This window comes from Chelon labrosus (assembly GCF_963514085.1).
Source record: "Chelon labrosus genome assembly, chromosome: 15".
NCBI classification, from domain to species: Eukaryota; Metazoa; Chordata; class Actinopteri; order Mugiliformes; family Mugilidae; genus Chelon; species Chelon labrosus.
In genome coordinates this window covers 786,363-799,231 of record NC_140348.1, presented here as the reverse complement: position 1 = coordinate 799,231, position 12,869 = coordinate 786,363, and the positions used below count along the sequence as shown (strand labels likewise).

General features: G+C 42.3%; 1 protein-coding gene across 1 annotated transcript in view; it reads left to right on the top strand.

Annotated features, from left to right (window-relative positions):
• The first annotated feature begins 234 nt into the window (after positions 1 to 234).
• Positions 235 to 12,869, top strand: part of rasgrp3 (RAS guanyl releasing protein 3 (calcium and DAG-regulated)) — a 46,160-nt gene continuing 33,525 nt past the window's right edge. Inside the window, exon 1 of the mRNA XM_084561602.1 lies at positions 235 to 1,190. The gene's annotated coding sequence lies outside the window, so the exon portion shown is untranslated. The remainder of the gene's footprint in view (positions 1,191 to 12,869) is intronic.

Below are 12,869 nucleotides of genomic sequence, written 5' to 3'. Positions count from 1 at the left end.
GAGTGTGTTTGATAGTGGTCATCAACAAAAGAGCACATGCAAATAGAAAGAAGACAACAGAGAGAAGAAAATACAATAAAATTCACAAATTTAGAAAAATGTCTTGAAATATCTGTTAGAAACAAATATGTGCAAAATATTTAGATAAAGTGATCAGTTTAAAAGAAATTTTTTTTGCAGAATTACAGTATTTGGTTATGTTTTCATACTTCTCTGCCTTTCTGATTTGTAAAGAAGATATCATACTTTCAGTGTTTTTTTTTTCATAAGTGACCCCATTTTGTATTAGAGAATCATCCTTCAACCACCTTTGAGCACCATCTGACCATGCTCTAAGTGATACACTGAATTCCACCTTTCGCAGTTGCTGTTTAACTGTTCCCTGCTGAAATTGTGTGTGAGACAATAAAAGCTCAATTCTTTTTGTCCAGCCAGGCAACAGGATGTGCAGTCAGGGCTCTTGTTTATGCAGACATTTTTAGAAGCCCAGAGAGACAAAACAATGTGTACAAGCTCATTAGAGTGGAACATGGGCTGGGTTGACCCTCTCACACAAGCACACAGCAACAAGGCAGGAACACACACATGCACTAACTCCACACCCTTCTTAATAGAATATCATTCCCAGAAATGCTAAAAAACAATGACATGATATAAAGTTATTTAGTTTGCAATTGTGTATTTCATTGGACAGTCACGGGAAGAAGTTATCACAAGCGTTTTTGGGATCTGATACAGGAAGACAGTACAAAATAAGTGTGAATGTGTGCACAATCATATTGTGATACATTTCCTGCCCTGTTTTTTTCCGCTTCACCTTGTGTGGTTTCTATATTTGACCCAGTCCAACCAACACAGGCAGGAAAACTAAGTTGGGAAAGAATTGAAGGAAGTCTAGTGGCCATTTAAACAAACAAACTTACACACTGGGATCAGTGCTGGCCGAATACACAGCATTGCTGTACAGAGCTGAGACACACAAAGGGCTTTAGAAAGACAAATGAGTCAACTCACAAAGGGGCTGAGAGAGGCTTCCATCTAGCTCTAACTACTGCAGAACTATGCTGGTTTTAGTAGCACTCCTTGGGATTCAGGTGGATTTAGGTGTGAATTTGAAGGGACAAATAGCTGAATCCATTCATGGACATGTTTAAAAGGCAGATCCTGACAAATTGAACGTTTCAAATGAGGTAAGGAGCATAAACTAAATTAACTACATGTCTGAGTGTATACCTACAGCAACTGTAAAACACAATGTTAGTTTTGATAACCATGTAAGTTTACAGTTGTTTTGTCTGTCTTGGGTGTGTCTTGTCTTGTAGTTGTATTCAGTGTGCCACAACTACAGTATTTCTTGACCGGTATTTACATGACAGTATGTATAGTATTATATATGTGATTCACTGTAGACGGTTGTCTGTTTAACAAGAATGGAATCAGTGCGTTTCCAAAAAAAATAAGGAAATCGCAGTGAAGTCATCTGTGCTGAAGCTTTTGCTTGTCTTATGTACTTTTGACAACTTTTGAACCTAACAGAGAGCAACAGAAGCTACCTTGTTTGTCATTGTGTTAAACTATGTAGTGCAGGAAGGAGGGCTTGTTGGAAATTGGTCTTGTTGGATCTTTCTGGACGTGATGCAAAACTTAAAACTTGATAGATGTGGTAGTTCAATCAGCTTCATTTTCAAATTCATACATATTTTCGATCCCCGGAATGTGCCACATGCCGAAGTGTCCTTGAGCAACACACTGAACCCCCAGTTGCTCCCAGTGCATGGCACTGGTGTGTGCTTGTGTGAGCGAATGGGTAGATGTGTCTATGACTGTAAAGCGCTTTGAGTACCAATAGGTGGAAAAGCACTATATAAAAGCAAGGCCATTTACCATTTGATTCCTGGTCAGTTAATCTTTATCGCCCAAACAAATGCTTGCAGTGCACTATAACTGGTTCTATCGTTTTGTTGTAACAAAGAAACACCTCAGCTTCTCACAGCCTGCTGGAGGTGCACGCATTCATAATGAGCAGCAGCAAGGCCGACACATGCATTACCTAATCAGAATCATTTTTTCATTGGCTGTCACCTGAGAAACAGACTGGGTCGTAATTTGACTCTGTCCATGTGGATTTGAAAAGCAGTTCAATTTATTCATAATTCAAGTGACCTGGTGGCAGTTTGTCAGCGTGGTTACCTCTGAGCTTAATGAATATCCTCCACTGGCTGCTGCAGGAAGACAGTTTCCCACACTCTTTTTTTGTCCATATCTTGCATTTTATCTGAGATACCTTGGAAGAGTCTATGTTTATTTAAATTCTTAAGTGATAAAATAATTGTTTTCAAGTTAAGAGGTTTAGAGATTTGAAACTTGCTTGAATAAGAGAAACCCTAGGAAACATATTGTTGTCAAAGTTACACTGGAGACAACTGTCCGATTGAAAAAAGTAAAGTAAATAAGCCAGCTCAGTCCAATATGTTGTTAAAAGTGTAAACCCTTAGTGAGGCAGGTGAGATTGAAGTCATTCAGATTACTACTCACATGTGTCTTCCATGCCTCTATATTACAATGTCTGGATAACAGGGATATGAATAATTCCATTCCATACCGCATGTTTTTTTATCATAAGTAAACTCAGAATGATACATTAAACAATGAGTATTTTAAAATTATTATATTTACCTTGACATATTCTAATAATAAGTCTGACACCTCAGGACCACCCTCTCTGTCTAGAGATTGCCCCCGGTCAGGCGCCACACATGTGCCCTCTGTTGGCCTGCCACTGCTGCGAGCAGAGACAGAAAAATGCAGGTGGAGTTTCCTGTTCACTTTTGCAGTCCCTGTTTGTGTTGATGAGTACAAGATGCTGCTGCAGGAGCTGTTCATGCAGTTTTATACAATTTACATTTTTTTTAATGATAAATGTTAACATTTTGTGGAGTGTTTGGTATGTGCAATTACACGTGTCCTCAGTAATTGCACATCATTATTATCAGAGTCCAAAATATATGAAAATCATTTAGTAACAGAGGCAGAAACGAAACTGGAGCATAGTGTTATCTTTATTCTCCGAATGCAAATGTGTGTCCTGTGTGCATCCTTATCATTGTGAGATGCTAATAACAAAGTACTGGTAGGTTCAGTAAATGAAGCACCACTTAGTTCTCCAGTTCCATTTGGGTATTGTACATTAAAGTGGCTCACCCTGCAGAATGTCAAGTGGCTCTGATAAGGGCTTCACAAAGGTACTATATTATTAATGTGCTCCTGAATTCCACTTCAAAGACTCATAATAGTCTGTAGAAATTTCATGTTTCCCATTTTGTATTTGCTGTGCTATATGACAGCTGTTTTCCAAGTAGAACTGAATTATAGTTCTGGCTATAGTTATACCAGATAATTGTACCCTTTATGGTTAACATGTATGATCAAAGTTCAGCTAGAATTGGCAGTGTGTGTATGTCACTGTGACTTCCTGACAATACAATGGTTATACTGTACCTCACTGTAACTACCCGATGCTTTCTACAAAAACACAACCCTTGCTAGAATGTCCCATGCACACACTGACACACAGTATAAACTATTTTTAAATACAAATGGATATGTTTTTCCATGGCATTTTAACAATGATGTCAAATCACTTTACAGCAGTATTTAACCATTACTGCAGATATGCTGACAATAACCACTTACCCACTTTTCTATCAAATTTTATCTGGTATTTATTGAAAGCAGCCTCTTTTTAAAGGCCAAACCTTCTTTGGATTCCTGAGACATGTGCCTTTAGAGTCTAATAAAGATTTAAATGCTTGTCCTTTGGAACAAGATAAATATGAAGTTTTACATTACATGTTATATAACATTCCCCCTTCATATGAAGAAGAGGTGTTCATAACTGGAAAACACAACAATTCTTCCAAGCCCACAGGATCTGGTGGCCAGGGGGCAACTTTTTCTGGAATGGTGCTAAGGTTTTTTTTAGGGACAGGGTAGAGTTTTGGTTGGAGGACAAACATTAGTGCTCAAACACAAGACTACACGGAACAGTAAAAATCTTTGCGATTGGTGATTTCACTACATATCACAATTTAGTACTATTAAAGCTGCAAAGTACAACCACTCACTTAGATGTGGATTTATACATTTTGTGCAAAAGCAGCATGAGTACAAATAATCAGCTTCAGGCTCTACACTGTGAGGCTGGTCCATAGAGCAAAGAAACTCCACCGCTTTAGCTGCGTTAAACTGTGTGTGCAGTTCTATATTCAACACAATGCACATGAGAAAGTCAGAGTGGAACATACTTTATATTCTCTTGAACATGCATCAACATTATATTAACCTAAAAGGCATTCTAGAAAAAAGTGTTTGATGTGTATTTTAATATTTTAGCTCTGCCCAAGTCCCATCCACTAACATAGAGTATGTGGAGCTTATGACCAAATGATTTGCAGCGAGTCACCAGGGGGAGCTCTACTTGCTTTGGCTTCATTATTGAGGAGGAGTTCCGCCATCCATAATTATACAGTCTATGAGAGAGACAGACAACCATTCACACTCACACCTACGGCCAATTTAGAATCACCAATTAACCTGACGAGCATGTTTTTGGATGGTGGGAGGAAGTACGTGGAGAGAACCGAGGCAGACACAGGTCTGTCTGGGATGGTCTCCCCTAAAAGACACTCCAGTGAGAATGAGCTGTGTTTGGGACTTGAGTGCTCTGGCGATGGTTCTGTGCACATCTGATGGACAGACTCTGGCCCTGGTGCTTTGTATAAGGTCTGTGTGTCTCCTTGGGGAGAGATGTCCTTGTGCTGATGGAAATGGGTGCTGCTAAGGTTGACAGCTGTGGCGAGGCACAGACCCCTACCAGATGGGTTTAGCTGAGAATTACTGTTGTACTTTCTTAGCATACAATTGTTTAGCTTCTCTCACTGCCTCTCACCTGAGCTTTGAGTCTTTAAACATATATTCACTGCTGCACATTTCCTCCGTCTTTAGCCTTAGCTGTCCGAGTTGTGGCGTTATTCCGAATTTGTTATTATAGTTACTTACCCCAGTGCATGATGTTGTATGGACAGTACATCCAGAATGCTAGTAGCAGTTATGAATACATCTCAGTCAGTGTGCAGTCCAAGCACATGTAAGGGTCTTCCACAGCACTACTGCTCTGATGTCCATATAAGAGATCTAACTGTGAAAATGATGTCTCATGCTCCCTGAACCACTCTTTCACAATTTAAGCCCCGTGTCATCTTGGAAAATGCCTGTGCCATCAGGGCAGGAAAAAAATCCATTGATGGAATAACCTGGTCATTCAGTAGGATCACTGCGCAAAAAATGAATGCAACACTGGATGGAAATAAATCTTGTGACATTGCAGAAGCTTATCGAAACAATGTCACAGTGAATGAGTGCTGTTTTTTGGTGGCCTGAATACATATTGTAAAAAGAAGCCACAGAAGCTTTTCTGCAAGGTAATTGAAGCTTGAACAAGGCTACTTTTGGCCGTAGCCCGCATCAACACTATAAACACCGTCAATCTGACACTTCTAATATGCGGCTCTCACAAACACGTGCTACAACCACTGCAAAAATGTCAACTAATAGAACACAACAGAACTGCATATGTGCTTATCAATACCGTGTGCTGCAGATATGTTTAGCCTATAAGAAATCGGCACCATCAATAGCGTTTAATAGTACTTCACAGTGTGTTGTAAGAGAGGATAATGTAGCGAGGATAAAAAAAAGTGATATATCTCCAAAGCCTTTTCCAAATGGGCTTCCATCCACTGTTGTGAGTTGCAGTCGCAAGGTCGCTAGTGCTGGTTGCGGCGATATCCCCGAACTCGCTGGTGGACACCAGAGGTGAGGGGAGCCATCAGGCTGAAGAATCACGCTGTGGCAAAAACTGGGGTGTGGGAGGAGTTCGGTGAGGCTATGGGAGAAAATGTTCGATCGGCTCCGAGGAGGTTCTGGCAAACCATCCAACACCTCATGGGGGCGGAACATCAACTCACTCACACCATTTTCGGTGGGGGCGGGCCGGGAGCTACTCATCAACTGGGGGATATCGTCAGGCGGTGGGAGCAATACTTTGAGGAGAAAACTTAAATTGTCTTTGAAGGGACATTGGCCTTGACACGTCTGGGGCAATTCCAGCCATATGTTGATCTCTCCTGTCTCTGCTCCCCTGCCGATCAGAGTTTCCTGATCATACTCCTTTGTCTACCCTTCCCGTCTCCTCTCCCCTGCTGATCAGAGCCTTGATCATACTACCTGAGTGTCACTCCTTTGTCCTTTTGTCAGGGTCAGTCTCCGGTCTCTGACCCACTCTGTGTTGGTAGGCTCACCATGACCTGGAACTCCAATAAACTTGCACCACTTCAGCAAACTTGGAACTAGACTTGGATTGTTTTTTTTCTTCAACAGCGTATATCCATATAGTGGGAGTGACTGGGGCACCGCAACGCAGCCTCTAAATAACGCATGATCTGCCGCTAGTGCTATTCCCCGTTGAGTCCGGAGTTACCTGTTATCATCATCCAGGGTCTGTAGATAGACCTGCTAACCTCTGACCTGGATGATGTCATCTCTGAGCACCGCACACATCCCGTGCGGCTTGTTAACCTGTAATTTGCTACTGCTAGTTTTTTGCAACATGGCTGAATATTTTTCCAGTTCTGAGGTTGTGGATGACGACTTTGTTTATGATGGACGTCCTTACCGTTTTGAGGCAGAATATACGAGGAGCTTGTTGAAAGGAGGATGTGGAGGCAGAGAGAGGAAAAGCTGGCCAAAGAACAACAAACCACTGCACGTCCAGGAATAGATAACAGGTAACTAGCACTAGTGAATAGCACTAGTGTATCATAACAAAATATTGGTGAAATGAATGAGTTTCGCGGCAGATAATGCGTTAGGCTGTGTTGCAGTGCCCCAGTCACTCCCACTATATGGATATACGCGGAATTAAATTTTGTCCGAAAGACTCCAAATGACACCAAAGTTGTATGGGTGAGTAAACAATCGTATTTTATGCCAGAAATAAGGTCCAGGTTGTAAAAAACGGTAATTCCCCTTTAAGGCTCTGGATGTTGTAGGGCTGTTCTGGCTGACACGCCTCTGCAACATTGGATGGACATTGCAGTGCCTTTGGAGTGGCAGACAAGGGTGGTGGTCCGCATCTTTGGGTGTGTTCCAACTATAGGGCGATCACAAGGTCTATGCAAGGGTGCTGGAAAAGAGGGTCTGGTCGATCGGTGAACCTCAGATCGAGGAGGAACAATGCGGTTTTCGTTCCGGACGTGGAACCATGTACCAGCTCTTTTCCTTCACTAGGGTCCTAGAGGGGAAATGGGAGTTTGCTTAACCAGTCCACATGTGTTTTGTGGAGAAGGCTTATGACCATGTCCCCAGAGGCATCCTGTCGGGGGTGCTCCGGGAGGATGGCCTTTCGCTAAGGGCCTTTCAGTCCATGTACAAAAGGAGTGCAAGTTTGGTCCATGTAGCTGGTAGTAAGTCAAACCTGTTCCCTTTGAGGGTTGGATTCCGCCAGGGCTGCCCTTTGTCACCATTCTGTTCATAACTTTTATGGACAGAATTTCCAGGGACAGTCGTGTGGGGGAAAGTGTTGGATTCGGTGATCGGAGGATCTCGTCCCTGCTTTTTGCAGATGATGTGGTCATCCGAGCTTCATCGAACAACGATCTCCAGCTCTTGCTTAGGTGGTTCGCAGAAAAGGGTGGATTGCCCACTCTGGGTTGGGGAGGAGGTCTTGCCTCAAGTGGAGGAGTGCAAGTATCTCGGGGGCTTGTTCAAGACTGACGGTAGGATGGAGCGAGAGATCAACAGGCAAATCGGAGCGGCTCTGCAATGATGCAGGTGCTTAAAGAGCGAGCTAAACCAAAAGGCGAAGCTCTCAATTTACCGGTGGATCTACAAAGGAAATGAGTTTCCTTTCTAGGGTGGCCGGGCTCTGATTTAGAGATAGCGTAAGGAGGTCAGACACACAGGAGGAGCTCAGAGTAGAACCGCTGCTCCTCCATGTTGAGAGGAGTCAGTTGAGGTAGCTAGGGCTTCTGGTAAGGATGCCTCCTGGATGCCTCCTGGGAGAGGTGTTTCGGGCATATCCCACCTGAAAGAGATCTCAGGCCGACCCAGGACACGATGGAGGGATTATATCTCTCGTCTGGCCTTGGAAATTCCTGGGGATTCCTCCAGAGGAGCTGGTGGAAGTGGCTGTGGAGAAGGCTGTCTGGACTTCCCTGCTGAAGCTGCTGAAGCTGCTCCCCCTGCGACCCGGACCCGGAGAAGCGGGCGAAGAACGAACAAACAAACAAACTTTTCCGTGTATAGCAGCTAAAGGTCTAATAACTTTAGACAATGACATTCACCAACAAACCTTTGGCCTCCTTCTCTCTGTTACAGCAGATGAAGTTGTTAATTGACTGCCGTTGAGAGAATTTGGACCGTTCCTCTGCTAGCATTAGCGGAAGCCTTTTTGATGAGTGTGAATTGTACATTTGTTGTATTTCCGGACTGACTTACATATTCTACATGTCATGGTAGAGTGGGCTTCATCTTTAATGAAATATTTCCACACACTTGATGAACCACTGCTAAATTTTCTGCAATGACCCACTGGGCTCCTCACCTGTCTTCTCAGAGGTGTCCATGTTGTTGTTGTCACGTGATCGATGACTAGTTGACTTCCTGCTTAAAGCGTCATTGCACAGCAGTCAACTAGTCAACTAGTTGGTACAACCAAGTGAGATGACTAAGATGGCGGCCAGTGCATTTATCTTTCCTTAAGCTCAGGAAAGTTTTGCGTACCAACTGCTTTACCTGAAGATAAAAATGACACAATGTCAACCTAAAGGACTGGTGTTGCAGAGAATTTCACAGTAAAGGCACTAGTCTAACACAGAGCCATAATTTATGACAGAAATACAAGCTAACTTACCCAATGTTACCGCACGTTAGACATGCCGAAGCGAGACAGGAGAGTGACCTTCTAATTCCGCCATTTTGAAAATATTTCACCTCAAATCAAAATCAACTCCTCCTAGCCCGTTCATCCAATTCTCACCAAACTTGGGATGTATCATTTATGGACAAAGATGATGAAAAGTTCTCAAAAGAAGTTTAGCAGGGTTATTAAATACAAAGTTAATGGCTAATTACTTTTTATGGCGTGGCACAGTATAACTCCAAAGCTAATATATTGTGAAGTATATACCCAAACTTAAAGGTGCAGTAGGCAGGATTGGAAAGATCCAGGACTTAGCCAAAAAATCTGAACATCGACAACTTCTCAGTCCCTCCCCACTTTCCGGTAAAGCCCAAAACGGTCTCCCAAGCCCCTCCCCCCACAAGGGAGAGCTGTGCACGATAGAGCGCGTGCATATTGGCCCTGAAATACTGTGCACGAGCAGAGAACCGAGAGAGAGTGAGTAAACAAACTAGCATGGAACACACCGACGTAGTTTTTATAATACCCTTCGTTATTGCTAAATAATTTGACCTAAAGTACAACGATACAGTCGTTATACTTTAGGTCAAAATATTTAGCAATAGTCAACTTTAGGACAAAACCAAGGTTAGGATGTTTCTGAAAGTAGCCTACATCGGTGATGTTTGCTATCAATAACAGTTAGAAGCATTCATTGTTTAGATTTATCAATTTGCTATGTGGTAGATATATGACCGCTACCTGTTGATGTGGTTAGACGTTTGAGAGTGAAGCTGAGGCACAGGCCTCAGACGAGGATTACATCCCGGCTCCTTCTACGCGCCCACGGCGAGGTCAAGGTGGTGGAGGGCGCTATGAAATGCGTGTCCATGAGCAGTGATTGACATTCTGTTAGATACACCCCTGGACTTGATTGGTGCATCTGAATGTGGAGCGTTGGATGTCTTGCAAATCGCGCTACAGGCTCTAGGTGGGGCCAGAGGAGCCGAATTTTTTTAAAAATGACCTGCTTTATGCAATTATACTTGAACATAGGGTCAGTTTCAGCAAATATGACAGAAAGTTAGTTTTATAAGACTTGCCTACTGCACCTTTAATCAAACTTCATATCATTGATAATAATATGATTCTGTACAAGCACCCCAACGTTTGTGACCCTTTGTCTCCAGGGGGCGCTATACACGCAACATTTCAATATCTCAAAAACTGCAATAGCTAACTTCATGAAATTTGGGATACACAATGTGTAAGATATTGTGTGGACGCCCAGGTACAGGTGACACAGAAACATTAGCAACCGTCATTGTAATACGTACAATCATGCCAAGTTTTGTGAAATTCAGGCTGTAGGGGGCGCTACAACGACTACATGTTTATATCTCACAAACCACCACAGTAAACTGCTTGAAAAAAGAGCCTCATACCACTTAGCTCTCACAATCCCAATAAACTATATGACACAGTCTATAATATATAAATGATTACTATATTTTATTTTTCTCACAAATCTAATAAATCTTGAGTGTGTGTGTGTGGGTGAGGTGGTGTGTGCGTGTGTGTGAGTGTGGGTGCATGCGTGCGTGTGTGTGTGTGTAAGGTCACATGGCAGACTGCTGCTGCTCCAGGCGGCTGTGTTTACCAACAAGAGGAGGAAGAGGCGGAGGAGAAGGTCATAGCGTAGTATACGCTCCACCATGGGAGTCTCTGTGCTTGACAGCCAGTTGGAGTCTGCAGTATTTAGCAACCCGTATGTCAGTGAAGGGGCTGATTTTTAGCCTGGATGGTTGCATACATTGCCATTTATGGGGTAAGATCTAACTGTGATTATAGTTTATGTAATTTTTCTAATTGCTCTAATTTACTTCTCTGGCAAAGAGATTGAGCCTTAAAGGCTGGTTGTTATCTTCAAGAGGAGTAAGTAAAATATCCCTTTATGGTTTTGGTGAGCTATGGCTTCACTCTGTGTGAGTAAGAATGTCATTGTTGGAAAAGTGGGGCAAGTCCAAAATGTTATGATGATGTCTGTTAAAGTGACTATTTGTTAACAGCAGTCCTTAATGTGTGGCAGGGCATTTAAGAGCATTGTATTGAGTGTGTGTCAGTGTGTGCCTGTGTAAAGGTACTGAAGTTACATGTTATTCTTTCTGTCTGAATGGATGTGTGCGCAGCTACAAGCAGTGTATGTCACTGGACTGGGCATATGCACACCGTGACACATTCACAAATCAGAGGCAGAGACAGTGCCCTATTGTAGAGGCAGAAAAAGCACAAGCCATGCTAAAGGGCACAGCTGACTGTAACATGCACAGCCCAGCTGTGAAATCAGAAGCAAAAAAAGAATGTTTCAGTTTCAGTGGAACAGTAGCAAATGACATGTAATGCATGAATGTTTGACACACCATGAAAGCAGTGTGATGTCCACACAGGCAAAGTAAAAGAGGGCACTTTGATAGTTTCAGAATAGCTTATTTGTTTTTTGTTTTGTTTTTTTGTGAGGCATCTGTGAGTCATGCCATCAGCACCAAGCAGCTTTAACTGTCCTTTCTTCCAGTGTGCTGCTTTGGTAATTTTATCAATGAATTTGTTTAATATTTGATTCATACTTTGACTTGACATCACACTCCCCTCTGCAGCTGTTACATCTAAAACTAAGCAGGGTGGTGATCAAGTCGAGATCTAGACAAGTGCTGGAGTTCACTCCCAAGCCTGAACGAGGAGTCAGCAGTGTGGTTCACTCACGAAATGTCACAAGATATATTTGTTTAGACGTGTAATAAGGACAGGCAGTTATGGCTTTTGTTATAAGATTATGAAATACTGTCTCACTGTGAAGAGTGTGTCTGTGTGGGTGTCCTCTTTGGGCTCTTTCCTCCCACACACGGAGTGTTTGGACAGAAATTAGCCTGAGGTGTGAATGACTGTGATTATGTTTTTTCACCTTTTCCCTGACCCAAATCACGCTGGGCTAGGCTTTGGGACAGAGGGCAGGGCAAGCTAGTGACAGAACGAAGGGTCAGAATGGTTATGCAATATAAAAATACTCAGCAAACAGATTCCATTCAGCACATGGCTACTAGCACCACTGGATTTTATAGCCACTTGGAAAGAGAAATGACAGAATTAGACTTGCTTACTTTCTTCCAGGGTAAAGGCAAACAGGCCAGAGTAACAGCTTTAGAATGGACATGGTTACATAATGCTACTGATGTACAAAATGTCTCATTATACATGTCATGTTGCTTTGCTGATTTGTGTAGACACGGAAAGTTATAATGAATGCCTTCTTTTAACAGTTGTGCAGTTTTATGTAATACACAACTACGGGTATTATGTTCTGTGATTTAAATCATTTTAGTGTAATGTGCTTATCTTTAAACTGGGATTTCTTGTTGTAAAAATGAATCCATATCCACTACAAATTGGACAGGTAAACATACTTGTTTTTTTCTAATCATTCCAAGTCAAGTGGAAGCCTTGGACTAATGGTGGTGCTGGAGTAATGGACCCTGTCCAAAACAAAATTGAAGGAGTCTGCACAGTTTGCTGGTGAATATTTGAATGTATTGTCTAAAGTTATTAGACCTTTAGCAGCTATACACAGGCTTCGGAGTTTTTTTGTGTTTTTTTTTTTAACGCAGCTACATTTCATTATCTTTTTAACACTGATTTATATATGCTATACATACTTGCTGCACACAGTATTGATAAACTATCTAAACTTTTTTTTTCTTTTTGTCGAGCGAGAGCCGCAAGTGTCAGACTGATGGTGTTTATGGTGTTGACATGGTCTATGGCCAACATTAGCTTCAGTTATCTTGCAGAAAAGCCCCCATAGCTTCTTTTGTGTGAAATGCTACAGTTCAGGCCAAGAACGTAGATTTCATGGCTT